The sequence below is a fragment of the Neovison vison genome, chromosome 1 (assembly GCF_020171115.1).
Source record: "Neovison vison isolate M4711 chromosome 1, ASM_NN_V1, whole genome shotgun sequence".
NCBI classification, from domain to species: Eukaryota; Metazoa; Chordata; class Mammalia; order Carnivora; family Mustelidae; genus Neogale; species Neogale vison.
The window spans coordinates 39,871,801-39,889,393 of record NC_058091.1 but is presented as its reverse complement, the minus strand read 5'-3'; the positions used below and the strand labels follow the sequence as shown (position 1 = coordinate 39,889,393).

The 17,593-nt window shown below is 35.6% G+C and overlaps 1 pseudogene; it reads right to left on the bottom strand.

Annotated features, from left to right (window-relative positions):
- Positions 1 to 16,747: 16,747 nt before the first annotated feature.
- On the bottom strand, positions 16,748 to 17,330 carry LOC122898664 (annotated as a pseudogene).
- Positions 17,331 to 17,593: the final 263 nt, after the last annotated feature.

Here is a 17,593-nt window from a genome sequence, read left to right as displayed (position 1 = left end):
TTCCATAGTTTAGCTACTATACTACATACTAGTTTAGTTCTATGAATAGGTCACTAAATCAGTCTAAGACTTGATGTCCTAAGTATCTTAATGTTATAGGGATTATTTTGAGACTGAAGTGACAGAGATGCAGTGTTGTAATGAGGACATACCAAAGTGTCTATAATGTCCATGGCAGTAGTTGCTATAGGCCTCTATATGCAAATCAAAGAAACTTCTTTAGTGCTATAATACAAAACTGCTGAATTAAATAGATTGAACATGCATTATATGAGGAAAGGTCTCTGAGTTTTCTATGGTTGCCATAACTTATTTCTTCACAGTTCTGGAGTCTAGAAATGTAAGATAAATGTGTCAGCATGGTTGTTTCTTCTGTGGACCTCTCTCATTTTTTAAAAAATCTATGAATCAAATTGGTATAGATGCTAAAGATGAATTTATAGAGGTCTCATTTTTGTCTTGTAATTCAAATTTCAATTTTTATTAGGAGGCAAAAAATTACAGGAACTTTACTGAAGGCCTTAAAAAGCTTGTGCATATTTAAAAAAATATATCATCCTTAGAGTCGGATGGCTCTAGAATGGAGTAGAATCATCAGCTATCTATTTATTTATTTATTAAAAGATTTTATTTATTTACCCAACAGACAGAAATTACAAGTGGGCAGAGAGGCAGGCAGAGAGAGAAGAGGAAGCAGGCCCCCCGCTGAGCAGAGAGCCCGATGCAGGGCTCGATCCTAGGACCCTGAGGTCATGACCTGAGCTGAAGGCAGAGGCTTAACCCACTGAGCCACCCAGGCACCCCTACTTATTTATTTTTAAGAGATTTATCATGATTTCTTGGTGATTGCTTATTATGTGCACGCATTTAGAAAGATGGTGACATGCAGGAAGAGATAATTACAGATATGTATGTGACAAAATTATTTCTTTTTCTTCTGGTTTTATTGAGATATGATTGACATGACTCATTGTATTAGTTTTATCACTATATATATATCACATATAGTTTAATCACTATATAACATAGTGATTAGATACCTGTGTATATTGATAAATGATCACCACAATAAGTTTAGTCAACCTCCATCACTTCACAAGGTTACAATTTTTTCTTATAATGAGGACTTTAAAAATTATTCTCTTAGCAGTTTACAAATATACAATTTATTAACTGTGGTCACCATGCTGGACATACATTATATCTCCAGAACTTATTTTATCTTATAAGTGGAAGTTTGTATCTTTGAACACCTTCACACCTTTTACGCATTCCCTCTTTGTCTCCACATGGCCCTACCTCTGTATGTATCTGTTTCCTAATTTTCTCATGTGAGGACATAAGTCATATTGGATTGAAACCAGCCATGTGACCTCCTTTTAAATTAATTACCTCTTTATTATTATTTTTTTAAAATTTATTTTTATTAGAGAGAGAGAGGTCACACGTAGTCAGAGAGGAAAGCAGAGAGAGAGAGAGGGGGAAGCAGGCTTCCTGCTGAGCAGAGAGCCTGATGTGGGCCCGATCCCAGGACCCTGAGATCATGACCTGAGCTGAAGGCAGAGGTTTAACCCACTGAGCCACCCAGGCGCCCCATAAATTAATTACCTCTTTAAAGTCCTATCTCAAAATGCAGTTGCATTCTGAGGTAGTGGGGGTTAGGGTAGACACATATGAATTTGGGGGTGTGCAACTCAGCCTATAAGAGAGTCCTACATTAGGATTATATTTTCATCATGATACTCTCAGTTCTACCAGATTTGAATGAAAGGAAGTTGACAGAAAAAGTAGTAGTAGGAAGAATACAGAACTAGATATCAAGGGTGCTGTGGTGTAGTCACCATTCACAGAAATTCGCTGAGTGACCTTAAGAAAATCTTTTACTATTTTAGAACTTTGGCTTTCTCATCTCTGATGGTCATTCTGACATCAACATAATGTTTTAAATAATATCTTTCCATCTGTCCCTCTTTCCATCCCATCACCCATTCATCTCATCATCCCTCCATCCATCTTTTTATTCAATCAACAAGTACTTCCTGAGTACTTATGTTGCCAGAACCAAGCCAATTTCTGGGAATACAGTGATGGATGAAATGCATTCTCTTCTCTCAAATTTGTTAGTCTAACGGGGAAGACAGACAAAAAGTACACAGACTTTCTCTATTCCCTGTTCTACATGACAATCCTTTAAATATTTGAGGAAGGCTGACATTTCTCACTTTTTCTCTCCTGGTTTCTTATTTCAAGATTAAATATACTCAATTTCTTTATTCCTCATATAACACAGGCTCCAGACTTTTTCTTTTTGTAAATTAATGTTCTGTGGTGTTTTCTAATTTCTTTTTAAAAACAATTCAGAACTAAATAAGATAGATACTTTAATACCAGTTGATTAGGAAGCAGACAACAATCAGACTTTACCCATGCTGGAGCTTCACACTGATTTAATCTGGATCAAGATGTGATGTTGCAAATTACACTGGTGTCTCAGATTACATTTGTCTCCCATTTTCTCCAGTTGGGTCACTCCACCACATTCTCTGAACTCTTACTGTAGAGCACTGTATTGAGCAAGGTTAGCATATATCTTAGTCAAACCCAGAGGACATAATATTGACACAAGGGCCACAATACTAAGAAAGCAGCAACAGAAAAACCTATTAATTTTGCACTAGGCCCTCTGTGAACTTTATCTCCTTTAATCATAACAACTTTGAAATATTCACCATTTCATAACTGAGGCTACTGGGTCTTGGAGGTTAAATGACCTGCTCAAGTTCACACAGTTGGTAAGAGGAACCAAAATGTATCCCCAAATCTCATTTATTCTAAAGACTTGACTCATAACCCCTACACTTAAGTCCCTCTCTCAAAGCCCTCTGTTCAATTAAAGGACAGTGTAAAATACACCAAGCATGGTGGATTTTCTGTTGCGCTGCTCAGATATTTTACAGTTCCCACGTAAGGGAGATGTTAGTGGCAGATTCAGGCCAGGCCTTGTCAGAATTATACCTTGATGGAGACATTGTAGTCCTGGGTCTAAGCCTCAGCTTTTCCTTTCTGAGATCTCACTTTTATTATTTTGATGGTATGATCAAGCTTTGCAGGATAGAACTCTCTAACAAAATACAAAAGGGAATGATTTATAAGCCACAGTGCCCACTTACCATGGGAAATAAAACATTTTTTAAATCAGGAGCATTTCTTCAGCAGGTACTCGTGGGGGTCAACCACTCAGAAGGACAAATAATAATTCAGAAGGTTCCTTGGTGAGCATAGAATTTACAGCAAAGAGATTAGGTTTTTGCCCAAGGGAAGTCTCCTCAGGCTAATATAACTTGGAGTTAATCCTTCTTTGCCCTACTGTTATTTCTGCCTAAATTACTGGAATCCATCTTCTAGAATCACAACATAATTTTCTTTGGTCACTTAGACTCAGACACACGGACAGTCTCCCTGTTCTTTTTAGGCACTATTTTTCTTTTGGAAATATCTATTATCAAAAACATCCCTTGTGACATTCTTCGTGTTATAACATTCTAAATTACTGTTTGTCTTTATTAGTTTACACTGTAGTTTTTCTATTCCTTAATGAGGTTTATGTTGGACCTTGTATTGGATGTAGGAGTTGAGTCATCCATTTCACAGCAAGCAGGAGGTTTGGGGCACTGACCTCAACTAGAAGGATGAGCCCTAATTAGTCTAAGAAAATCACAATAAAGCCTTACTCCCAAGCTATTGTCTGTTTTAGATGCCAGACTTAAATATGCGTGTCATTTCCTCAGCTAGAGGGATTGGTCCAAGAATTTGTGCATACTCCAATTTGGGCAAATGGGACATGAAGGGAGATTTGAGGGAGGGACACTTCTGGAAAAGACTTGCCCTCATTTCAGAGGGAACCATGGAAAGAGTAAGGTGTAAGGTCAGAATGGTTGTAATTACTTTTCTGCCAATATTAGGGTGAAGTCCCCATGGAGGAGAGAAGAACCTAGAGCAATGCAGGGGTATGTGGCTAGAGTCATTGTATTAAGTCAAGGCCCAAGGCTAGCCCACATCCAGACTTTCATTTATGTGAGCAAGAAAGTTCCCTCTTTGGGGGAGCCAGTTTGGTTTAGGACTTTTTATACATGCCGCTGGAAGCATACTCATTGAATGATGAATTTCTGAAATCCATTTCCTATTCACAAACCACCAAGAAAAGTTCTGCAGATGACCAAACCAATTTTTTATATATAATTTTTTGATACTTGCAGCTCAGGAAGTGAGATATTTTAAATAACCATTAGATTATGGGGTCCAATTTACCTTTTTTTTGGCAATTACTATAGTTATTAATCCAGTCATAGGTCACAGACATATTGGCATAGCCATTTCCCTGAGCTCAAGGCAAGAACTCTTTTGCAAGTATGCCCATATATCAGTCAAATAATCATTCCTCAGAAAAATCACAGTAATCTCCAGGTCTGTTCTAGACCCCTCCTTGGCATTAAGAGCTTCTTTGTTTAGCACTGATCCCACAGACATCATCAGGAGGTATTACCACCTCTGGATTCCCAGATGATTCACATTTAGTTGCCTGTTGTTTAGGATCTAGGATCATAATACTTTTTAAAGTGCTAGTTCCTAATGAAATTAAGAGGTTATGACAGAATGTGAATCAATGTACTGTATCCTTCATAGAAACAATAAAAATATCTGCTGAATTAAAGACTATAATTTATGACCTAACTAACTTACCTTCTGGCATGAACTCCCTATCTTGTTATGGACCAGCAACAAACTATAATTTGACATCTTATCTGTAGACACACCCCCTTTGAATAGCACTGAATATGATTCTAAACACTCATTCACTCATTCATTTAATAAAGATTTACTAAACTAATATGTGGAAGAAACTGAAGAATAATCTTGGGAGTTATTGATGAAAACTTCTGCCTTACTCTTCATATTCAACCAGTCATCATGCCTTTCTCTACATTCCTGCTGCCATTGACTTGATTCAGGTTTCCATTACTTTTTGAAGTGTTGCCATCACCCTGCTTTCAGTCTTGCCCTTTCCGGGCCACAACATGCTGTTAAAATATGTATTTCTGTGCTCAAGGTGCTTCTTTAGCTTCTGTGTCAATGAAACCTGCTGTGTTGGATTCATTGCTGAATACATCGCAAATAGATGTTAGTGCCTTATACTGCAAATCTTCTTGGTTAATGAGCCTTCTACCATCCTTTCTTGAGATAAATGTGTCTACAATATGTGTAGTTTCCTCTGTGGCCTCTATATATATCTGTATTTTGGAAAACATTTTTTGACTCAGTATGGTTGACAAATGATGTATAAATGATAATGCTAGACCTGTGGCAAAGGGTCAAGGGAAGAATGTCCTGTTGGATATTATAATGCAAAGTCTGTGAGAGGTTAGTCATCTTCAGGAAGTGATTCAGGAAAGAGAGGCTATAAATGGGTGAGGGGCATGTTCTTTGAGATTAGGAAGGGCATCATAGCTATCAACCTGGAAGAACTATTTAGCGATCATATGAATGAGAGTGGAGAGAAGCCATAGCTGGAAGAAAATAATGATTCTACATGATTTGATGAGAAAGGAAGTACAACAGTCCTTGAAGAATTCAAAGATCTCATGTCTTGAGAAAAGATGCACTAATGACCCCTAAGTGCTAACTGCAGTTTGGCTTAATATCCACCTATGCATCCCTGTGCTGCAGGATTATTTTTTTAATTGAACATGTATAATATTAGTATTCTCTCTGTTTCTTAGATATGGAAGATCTGAAATTTTATTTTATAATGCTATTATTTTACATAAACCTCACTAAAATTCATCATATTCTTTTTAGCTTATTTCTGGCAATGCTGTTAAGCACACTTCATTTTTGTGATAATTTTTGGAGTCATCATTGTGCACATTAATTATATTGTATTATTCTCTAATGTGGTGATATCTTTGATATGAAATTAAGTTAGGTGGTAGTGTTTTACACCTGTATAAACCTCTCATGTGAGCATAGCCTAGAATATTTTAGATAAACAAGAGTAATGAAATGAGACTGGTGCTACCAGGTACTTTAATGCATCATAAAGCTGTAATAGTCAACAATGTTTTTATGGTATTGAAACAAATAAGTAGTTTAGAAATTTATTTTTACATATAATTAATTAATGCATAATAAATATAGAATTTCAAACCAGTTGAGAAAATAGATTATTAAAAATGATGTTGGGACAATTATCTAATCATTAAGACCAAAGAATAATTGTTTAGCTTCTACTTCACATGATTAATCCCAGATGGATTAAGGAAGTCACAGAAAATGTAGTAGAAATTAGTATTTATATAATCTTGAAATGGGGAAAAGTTTTGAAGCAAGATATTTAAACCTTAAGATTGATAATCTATCTACATAAAAATTTTAAAACTTCTGAATTTTAAACATACTCCAAACACATAAATTAAAAGAAGAATAGATGGTTACTATAAAAAAAAATAGAACAGAATATAACAAACATTGGTGAATGTATGAAGAAATTAGAGCCTTTGTGGATGTTGCAGCTGCTATGCAAAACAGTATGGCAGTCGCCCCCCCTCCCTGCCCCCAAGTTAAAAATAGAATTACCATATGATCCTGCAATTGTCCTGGCATATATCCAAAAGAATTGAAAGCAAGGATTTATAGAGAGATATATATACATAGTAGCATTACTCACAATATCCAAGGGGAAGAAGCAACCCAAGTATCCATTGACAGATGAATGGATCTAGGATGGTATATATTTTGGAATATCATTTATCCTTAAAATGGAATGAAATTCTGACACATGCTATAATATGGATGAACACTGAGGACACTATGTATGTAGGTGAAATAAACCAGTTATGAAAGCATAATTCTGTATATAATATGAGATAGCCAGAGTAGTCACATTCATAGGGACAGAAAATAGAATGGTTGCCAGGGTGTGTGTGGGAATGTGGGAAATGGGGGAATTACTGTTTAAAAGACAAAGTTTCAGTTTTGTAAGATGAAAGAGTTCTGGAGGTAGATGGTGCTGATGGTTGCACAACAGTATGACTATACTTAATGTCACCAAGTTGTACCCTTAAAAATGGTTAAGATAGTAAATTTTATGTTATGTGTATTTTATAAAAATTAATAATAATAATAATTATTATTATAATAAAGAATGGTGATGCTTACCTAATTTTATTCCTACTCTTCTTTCCTTCTATTAGCTCAATGACTTTAAGCAAGTTTGTCAAACACTTAGTGTTAAGCTTTTTTCACCATATGGTTATTTTGAGGACTCGAGATAATTCCTGTAAAGTGATTTTTACAGTGCATGGAACATGGTAGCTGCTCAAAAACTGGCTGCTGCCTACTATTTTGTTAAAAGCCAAATGATAAACACATATTTTAGATTTATAGATTTGATATGTAAAGAATTTTTTTAACAGATCAGTGAGAAAATAAAACCCCTAGAGTTTATGGGCAAAGGACATATTAGGCATTTCTGATTTCCAGGCTATTTTAAGTGATTAGGGGCTTTATGAAGAATAAGTAAGAGAAAGAGTGTCACAGAAATGCAAGAATATGAAAATAGCACAAGATCAGTGGAAGATCCAAGGTAGTTCTAGGGATTCTAGATTCTCCATTTATCTTCTCTTATTTAATTTATGCCTCATTTTGTCTCGTCTAATAAATGACTGTTTCACTGTTTCACCCATTTTATCAACGTCCAGCTTTTGCTCACTCTTGGTTTGTGCTTCCTAATATCTTTGATTTCTTTATGACCCTAGTTTGCTTTTAGCTGCTCATTGATCTTAGAACATTTTAAAGCTTTATTTCCTATAGCTAATAGCCCAATTTTCTTCATTTATTCAAATCGAATTATTGGAAATAAAATCTGTTTAGAACTTTGTTTATGTTAAGAATCTTATTGGACCTTTCTTTGTTTCTGGCAAATCTTTTTATACCAGGTCATCTTGAAGCTCCCTGCTAGCTGACTTTTGGTTGCATTTATCTCACATGATCAGCAATAGTCCAATCAACTGTGGTCTGGTTGGTCCATTTCTATGTGAAACAAAACAGGATCATCCAGGCTGCCTCTACTGAATGGGCCATTTGTATTTTTTGAATTTGTTTTTTATCAGTCAGTTCTGTAATGACCAGATTTTTGGATTTTTCTGGTTGAACTTTGACTCCTCCTTTAGAGTTGATGTCTGCTTTAATTAGTTTTCTCCCTAACTATTTCCATCACCTTGTTCACAAACTGCTAATTTGTTATCCAACATTCTATCTGTAAATCAGAACAGGACAGAAGTGCAGTGGAACATAAGACAACTAAACTAGCAAACTTGATTTATAGAAGAGAGTAAGTCAATGAACTCGCTTTGGAGTGTTTTTTTTTTTTTAAATTTAAATAAGCACATGATATTGGTACAGAGGCTTTTGAATTACTTCAGGTTTGTTCTGGGTACTGACAAAATGAAGTGGCTAAAGTCTATTAGATTTAGTGTAAGTTTCTCGTACATTTGAGCAGAAGTGACATCTTTATTTACAGTGTATCATATTCCTTTATGTGTTACTTTCTTTCCCATAGTGCCTTTGCTAGGAATGGTTTCCTTTTCAGTAAAAAAATATGCCAAATTTTTTGTTATCTTTTGGTTAAGGAAGGAGGTACTCTTTTCAGGAAAACACTTAAAAGTAATATAAAACTCTACAGTGTCAGAGTAAGATGATCTTTTTATGCAAATACTACCTTTAACCATCTGTTCTTAATTGTGCTTGCAGATTATTCTCATATTCTAAGAGACAAATTGTGAATTCTTAGGTATGTATCTGAGAGCTCAAGAAAGTAGGGATCAACATCATATGTGTTAAAAGAAATAGTCAAAGGAAAATTTTTTCCTGCATTTGTTCATGAAAGGAGGAACTTAGTGAAAAATACATAAGTTTTATATTTCAGTGGTGGAAACGAAGGTGAACTATCTTGATTCTGTTTGGGGACCCACATATATGCATATCATGTAATAAGGCAAAACTGCTTCCATAGCAATAAACTATTTCTATTTTTTTCTTGTTTGTTATGAATTAGGCCTTGTTGTTTTCCAGGACCTTCAGAGATTTTAAAGGAAGATAACACAAAGATAGATAAACATATCCTCTATTCAACCTGTATGTGGGGAAGTCAATATATTTTTAATGTAAAAAATTGGTAGTAGCTTGGTAATGAAGACACTATAGCTTGCAAAGTAAGACCCCTGGGAAATGCTCAGAATGAATCTTGAATCTTGGAATACTGGTACCAAGTGGGTAAGATGCTGAGACATCAAAGTCAACAAAATTTCTGGATCACACATCAAGTGCAGAATACTGAAAAGGATGTGATACTGGTGCTTGTTTTGGGGCATGTGACTTATACATAGTCTGATAGATATAGAGATCAACAAAGATATCAACGATGTCATATTTTGTTAAGATTGTTGGTTTGACTGCAGAGAAACAGCATAGTAAACCTCGTCCAAGTGAGAATTTGTTCTGCTGCTTTTTTCTTTCTTCCAACTCAGCAAAATCACATGAAAACCATAAAGTTGGACAGGACCTTGGAAGTCAAACACCCACATTTGAGAAATTAAGAAATGGGGGCAGAGGTTAAACCATTTGCTGTAGGTAACCCAGCTAGAGAATGCTTAAATCAGGATGGGAAACCAGACTTGTAGTACAATTTTCATTTTAACATATTACACAGAACTTTCACCCCGTTGTGCTTGCAAAAATAGTAACTCATTTCACACTTCACTAGTAAAATAACTCTTTTGAAGTTTGTTACTATTTATTGAGACTTAAAATGGTTGTTTCTATTGGGCAGCCTTGATAGTTCTCATAGAGAACTTATGACAGAGTCTTTTCCTTGTATGTTTTAAAAGTTGATCAGATGTTATTAATGGACATATTGTGGGACCAGTATCTTGCTTTTTGTCAGAGTGAGGGGATGAAAAGTGGTTGTGTATTTGCCATGTGTTGGTAATGACTCCAGAATGGAAGCTAAAACATCTGGATTATGGTCCCACCTCTGTATTAATTTACTGTGTTCTGAGTCTTAATTTCCTCATCTGACCAAAGAAGTCTTCTGTTAAATAATCTCTAAGGTCCCTATAAACTGAAATATCATAATATTCTAAACCATGAAAAAGAAAAATTTTAGTCTATACTTCTTATGGGACTATCATGGGCTAAAGATTTGAAAAAGTCTAAGTCTACTTTGTTATTATTTTTTTTAAAAGATTTTATGTATTTGAGGGAGAGAGAATGAGAGAGAGAGTGAGCACAGAGTGTGAAGGGTCAGAGGGAGAAGCAGACTCCCCACCAAGCAGGGAGCCCAATGTGGGACTCTATTCAGGGACTCCAGGATCATGACCTGAGCCAAAAGCAGGTGCCCAACCAACCGAGCCACCCAGGCGCCCCTCTAAGTCTACTGTGTAACAGTTCTCTAAACAATTGTCCAACTCTTAATTTCATACTGGATTTAGGATTTTCTTACTCACAAAATTGTTAACTTGAACTGGAAAGCAGTAAGAAGTGAGTACATCTATCTAAATATGTATTACAACCACAATGAACTCCCTATGGCACTAATGAAAGTGCTGAAACTCCCATGCTTATTGGCCTTTGTACCTGTTGTTTTCTCTGTCTACCAACCCTTCTACTTTGTCTTGGTTCTAGCCTAGCCAACTCCTACTCATCCTTTAGGATCCAACTCAAATGTCACCTCCTCAAGGAGGCTCCCATAACTATCTCACTTGTCAGTCAAACCAATGTTTATTGTTTACCTACTGTGTGCAAAGAATTCTGTCAATAGCTAAGGAGAGTCACAGCCCTAGCTCTTATACCTTAATAAGGAAGATTGAAATCAAGTAAATCACTGTAAATAAATAATAATTACAACAATGCAAAATGGTGTGAGAGAAAACCAGCAAGTGCTCTTAGAGTGTTTATTGGAGGAAATTAAACTCAGGCAGAATTAGTGGCTCTCTTCTCTGGGTTCAGACAGCATTTTATTACATGTCTCTACTGTGACACTAGTTCCACTGCATTCTTACCAGTATTATAAGTAAATTTTCTATCTCTTCTACATCTGTATTGTCAAATATGGTAGCCACTAGCCACATGTGACAGTTTAAATTTAAAGTAATTAAAATAAAATACAATAAAAATTCATTTCCTCAGTCACAGTAACCACATTTCAAGTGCTCAGTAGACACATTTGCTAGTGGCTGCCATATTGAACATTGTATCATCACAGAAAGTTCTGTTGAACAGTGCTGCTCTAGACTGAATTCCTCAATTTCAAATATTGTGTTTCAGTCATCTTCATATCCTTAGGGCCTGAAACAGTTATTTATATAGCAGAAGCTCCATATTGGTTGATTGATTGATTCATTTATTTATTCAAAAATATTTGTGTATGTGCCTATTATGTGCTAGGTACAATTCTAGGTGCTGAGAGTAAAGCAGTGAAAAAATATTTTCTGCTTTCATGGAGCTTATATTTTAGTGGGGTTGAGGGGAATTGGACAATCAACAAATCAAGTAAATATATAATCTGTCAGATAGTGATGGGTACTATGGAGAAAAATGAAACAGGATAGGTTACATATCAAGTAGCAGGACAAGGGTTGAGAGGAGAATGGGATGCTTTTTTTTTTTTTTTTACATAAGGTGGGCAAGAAAGGCCTCACTGGGGGGATGGGGCATGGGGGGGGCAGCAAACAGTGTCCCTGAAGCAGCAGTGTGACTTGTTCCGGGAAGACTTGTATTCCTAGATCTGAGTGAGTACTGTAAAGCATCATAGAAAGGATAGTGGACAGCAAAGGAGGGAGCAGGGCTTCTGTTACTCCAAGTGAGATAGGAGAGATGGGAATTGTTGAGCAGAGGAGTGAAGGGGTCAGACTTATGTTTTAAGTGTGATGGGTCTGGCTGCTATTGGAGAATAGACTGAAGGGACGGTTAGAAGCTCTAAGGCAAGAGAGAATAGTAGCTTGAATGGATCGTGATCATGAAGGTGGTGAGTAGTGAACACATTTTGAATGTATGGCAAGCAGGATATGCTGATAGATTGGTTAGGAAGTGTGAGGGAAAGAGAGGACTCAAGAATGACTCCAAGCATTTTGGCTTGAGCAAGTAGAAGAATGGATTTTGCATTAACTGAAGTGAAGAAGATGGTGGAAATTATAGATTGGGTAGGAAAATCAGGAATTTGATTTTTGGACATACTAAGTTGAAACATCTATTGGGCATGAGTAATGGGCAAGTGTCTGAGATCCAGCTAGAGGTATAAATGCTTATTGACTGAATTACTGAATGAGTGAATATGACATTATTATCTTAAAATAGCAATTCTGAATGTGAACCTGCAGGGCTTAGACATGGGGACTAATTTGCATACAAACAAGAGAAAATTCAAAGAGGAGGCCTTAGAATGTGAACAGACTCTGGATGTGTGACCCAATAAATAAGATCAATTAATTCATCCCTGTGATTAACATTTGAACAGGGATTTCAGGATTTTAAATCTAAAATTTCCTTTGAGTCATATGGTGAACAGGATGTATTAGTTTTCTATAGTTGCTGTAACAGATGACTACAAAGTTAGTAGTTATAATAACACAAATTTATTATTTACAGATATGGAGGTCAGAAATTTAAAATGAGTCTCAGGCTAAAATCAAGCTGTATGCAAGGCTGTGTTCCCTTTTAGAGGTAATACACTGAGCTCACTTGAATAATCCAGAATAATCTCCTCATCTCAAGATAGATGATTACTAATCTTAATTCTATCTGGAACCTTAATTCCCCCTTGCCATGTAACATAATTTATTCACAAATTCTAGGGATTAGTATGTGGATACCTTGGAAAAGGGGAAGGTCTTGAGTTTGTTTTTTCTTTTACTATCAAAAGATCAATATACAATATTAAAAGTGATTGAGAGGATATCTAGAGGATAAATAAACTCCAATTAGACATCCTCTCAAATGTCTTTATTATTGTATATCGATCTTTTGACACTAAAAGCCAAAGAAGGCTGAGAAAAGCTAAGCAAACAACTTGAACAGGAGTGCACATTTATATAAAATTGTGCACATGTTCTCTTTTCAGTCAATTTAAGAATATTTATAGCATATGTAAAAACAAACTGAGACCTAAGAATATTGTGCTGGAGGGTATATACGTGTGTGTGTGTGTGTGTGTGTGTGTGTGTATTTGTGTAATTGTTACATATAAACTTAACTATTAGCTATAAATCTTATATAAAATCATATTAGATGAATACTAGAGTTTGTTTTATGTGACTCTCAGGATTTATTTTTTGACTTTTATGTATACCTTAGACTTATAAAGCCCTTGTTTTCTGAACTTATGTCTGTAAAATGCAAATGCCCTTATGGATCACAGGGTAGAGCATTGGAAGTTGAGATTATGCTGGAATCCTGGAGTAACTATTATATTTAGTTGGTCTACGAAATGTCAGATCTTATTCTGAAGGGTCTCCTACTCATTCTTATGGCTGCCTTTTCAGCCCAGGCCAGGACAACTGTTAACAGTTTCCTAATTGGCATGACTCAGGTGAATCTGAAGGCAGAGTGCAGTGGGTTAAGAGAGGGTTCTGGAATCACGTTATCAGAGTGCAGTCTTATTTTGACTACCTTACTAGATAGATGACTGTAGACAGGTACATCACTTCTGTAAACCTCAGTTTTCTTTCATATACAATGGGGATACTACTGATTTCATGGAACTATTTTGGGGTTTATATTAAACTGAGAGTTAATGAACTTGACCAAGATAACCAGTTGTGAACTTATTGGTTCTCAGATCCAAGTCTACCTCCTGTCTTGATTATTTAATAATGGAACTGGACCCTTTGCCAGGTGATGCAATGGTATGTTTTGTTAATAGAGGGTGCTGGAGGGGTCCTGCAAGGCATAGTGGAGGGGATGAGGCTTTTCTTCCCAGTTTTGAACTCTTTTTTTTTTTTCCATCTCCTAAGGCCCAGCTATCAATTTTATGTGGAAGACCCAATATAGTTTACCCTCCACCGAGTTTCTCTGGCATCCTGATGTGCAGTTTTCTACATATCATCTTAGACTTGCCCATACCCTAGCAGGCAGTTTTCATTGGAACAGCTCTGGCCTATGGTATCTCAGCAAATGTTCCTGGCATCTCAGTGGACAGCTTCCTGGGAAAGAGCTCTGACCAATGTTATCCCAGAAATCCCTACTACCCAGCAGGCTCTAATTACACCCTCTCCAAGGCCGAGGTATAAATCTCAGCTTTGATGGGGTGAGATAAGAGTAGTTGAGGTCCTTTCCCAAACTTGCTTCTACCTTAAGTACCTCCCTCAACTCTAGAGGTAATAGCTCTTCTCTATTTTTGCTATTTGTGTATTCTTTACAATCTTCTTTTATCCTGTTTTGTTGTTAGCTGCCTTTACTAATTAATAATTATTTATATAAAATTGTCTCTATTCAAATTACTGATATGGTTTCTGTCTCCAGAGTAGACCCTGAATGATAAATTAACAGAGAAAAATAAGGATAAAATAAGCATCCCAAGAATATGAGATAAATAAATAACCTGAAAGTGATTTAAATGAACAAAGTATTAAAAGAAGTAATAACAACCATAAAGAAATAGTAGGGCTCTATGAAAAGAGAATATGATATGCAGATTAAAAATATGTTTCAAAATTATAAAAATGAAATAATTAATTAAGACTTGAATGGTTGGATCAAATATCTGGTTAGGTTCTTATTAAGAGATAATCAAAGACTTTAAAGGTAGCCCTGTGGCATTGTCTAGGTTAACAAAGAGATAGGAAATGAAATATTAAAAAGAAAGTACAATAATAGAATAGCTGCATCTGAATTATATGATCCAACATACATCTAATAGGAATTCTTTTTCTTTTTTTTCTATGTCATCTACATATATTTCTATAGATCTAGAAGTATGTCATCTATAAATATAGAGATTTTATATATTTCCAGAAAGAAAATAGAAAGAATGGGAGAAGAGAAGAGACAATATTTGAATAGAGACCAGCTGAGGAGGTCCTCACAAGCTTAATATGACATGGAAGATAAATAAGAGGTATGGGGAAAGGAAAAATAAGAAACCAAAGTGCTATTGTCACAAATGATATGATTATATACATATGAAATTTAAGAGATTCTACTTACAAATTAGAAGTAATCAGAGAGTCCATCAAGGATATTGTCTACAAATCTGTATATAAGAATTAATAGCATTTGAATACATCAGAGAAAACTGGTTTAGAAATGTAATTTTAAAACATCCTATGGGGTTCCTGGGTGTTTTAGTCAGTTAAGCATCCAACTCTTGATTTCAACTCAGGTGTTGATCAGAGGACTGAAGTTCAAGTTCTGCACTGGACTCTATGCTGGGCATGGAGCCTACTGAAAGTTAAATAAATAAATAAATAATAAAACACTGTATTCTTTTAGCCACAAAACTATGAAATATGTGAAGTTAAATTTAACATAAAATGACTTTGTAGAAAAATTTAAAAAACACACTTGAAGAATATATATGAAGATCTAAATAAATGGAGAATAATACCATGTTTTTGGTCAGGAAGTCTAAATATTTTAAAATTTTGCTTCTCCCCAAAATAGTCTAGCAAAACAAAAGCTAGTTCCACCTAAATCTTAAATTTTCTCAGAACTTGCAAAGCTGTTTCAAATATTTCTATGGATGAATTAAAGGGACAAAAAAAAAATAAAAACCTAAAAGAAAACATTGGAAGAAGATTAAAGAGAATGAACTAACTCTATCATTTATTAAGAGTTGTTATAAATGATACAGTAATTAAAACATGTTGTACTGGCAGAAGGATATACAAATATATCAGTGTAAACAGAACAGGGAGCCTAGAAATAGCCATGTATGTATATGAAAAATTAACACATGGAAGAAGTGGCTTTCAAGTCAATGGTGAAAGATAAAATAATAGATGATGGTGAGACAACTGATGAAGCATATGGGAAAAATAAATTTGTAAGCTTACCTCCCACCATACACAAAATAAACCCTAAATACATTAAAAACAAGGACAAATTGAAACGTGTAAAAAAAAAGTAACAAAAATAACTATGATGTTGGAAGTTCGGAAAAGAGCTCTTCCACAAGACTCAAGAAGCACAAAGCTTAAAAATGTTGATAACTTTAGCTATTTAAAATAAAGAAGATCTGGTCTACGGCCATACCACCCTGAACGCGCCCGATCTCGTCTGATCTCGGAAGCTAAGCAGGGTCGGGCCTGGTTAGTACTTGGATGGGAAAATAAAGAAGGTCTGTACAAAAAAGCCATAAAATAAAATAGATAAGCCCCTTACTCAGTGAAAATATTTTCAATCCAAGCCACCAATAAAGAATTGGGAAGCAAAACATATATTAAACTTAAAAGGAAATGGGACAACATTTTATGAAAGTAGATTACTAAAACTTAAAAACTGATCATATGATATTTTACTAATAATATCAGAACACAAGAACTTTCAAAAACTGCTGGTCCTAGGATACATTGGTACAACTGCTTTGTTTTTGTTTTATGTTGTTTTTACATTTCAATTTTTTTTCTTTAAAAGGAGTGAGTTCTATAACAAGTTTAAAAGCTTTATAGAGAAGAAGAAAACTGCTAGAACCAACTTATTCATCATCATCTTCTTCATCTTCATCTTCCTTGTCTTTCTCCTCTTCTTTTTCTTGCTTTTTTCAGCCTTGACAACTCCCTTTTTTGCCACATCAGACTTTACTTTAGCTGGATATGCAACAATATCCTATACATATTTTTTCTTCAGCTTGGCAGCCTTCTTTTCATAAGGCTGTTTGCCATATTCAGCAGTGTTACTTCACTCTCCCAATTTCTTTGCAAAGTCACCAACGGATAGGCCAGGATGTTCTCTGATTTTTGGGTGATGCTCAGCACAAAACAAGGAAGAGGCCAAAGGAGGCCTCCAGTGCACTGGGATCCCTGAACATCTGTTTTGTTTCTCCCTTAGGGGGGATATAAGTTTTCTTTTCCTCTTTCTCTTCTTGTCCACCTTGCCATGTCTTCCAATTTTCATTTTTCTTAGCAGACATGGTCTTCCACCTTTCTGAGCACTTCTTAGAAAATTCTGAGAAGTTGACTGAAGCCTCTGGGTGCTTCTTTGTGTTCTCAGCAAGTTTGCACAAAGGATGCACATGAGGACATTTTACCTCTTGGCCTCTTCAGATTTTCTCTGCCCATGTTTAATTATTTTCCTCCGTGAAGCACAGAGTCGCCCAATGCCTGTCTGACTCTCGCTTGCCCGATGCTGTCTCTATTGAGCTCAAAGCATTGCAGTGACCATGTCTGGTGTATCTACTTTGAAGAGTACTTTAATAAGGTCTATGGACTTGAAAGTGTGTATACACGTGACTAACATAGGTTAAAAAAAGTGTGTATACCTACAAGATAGTGATTCTACTTTTAGGTTACATATTGTGGTTGAACTCTCAAATGAAAAGGTG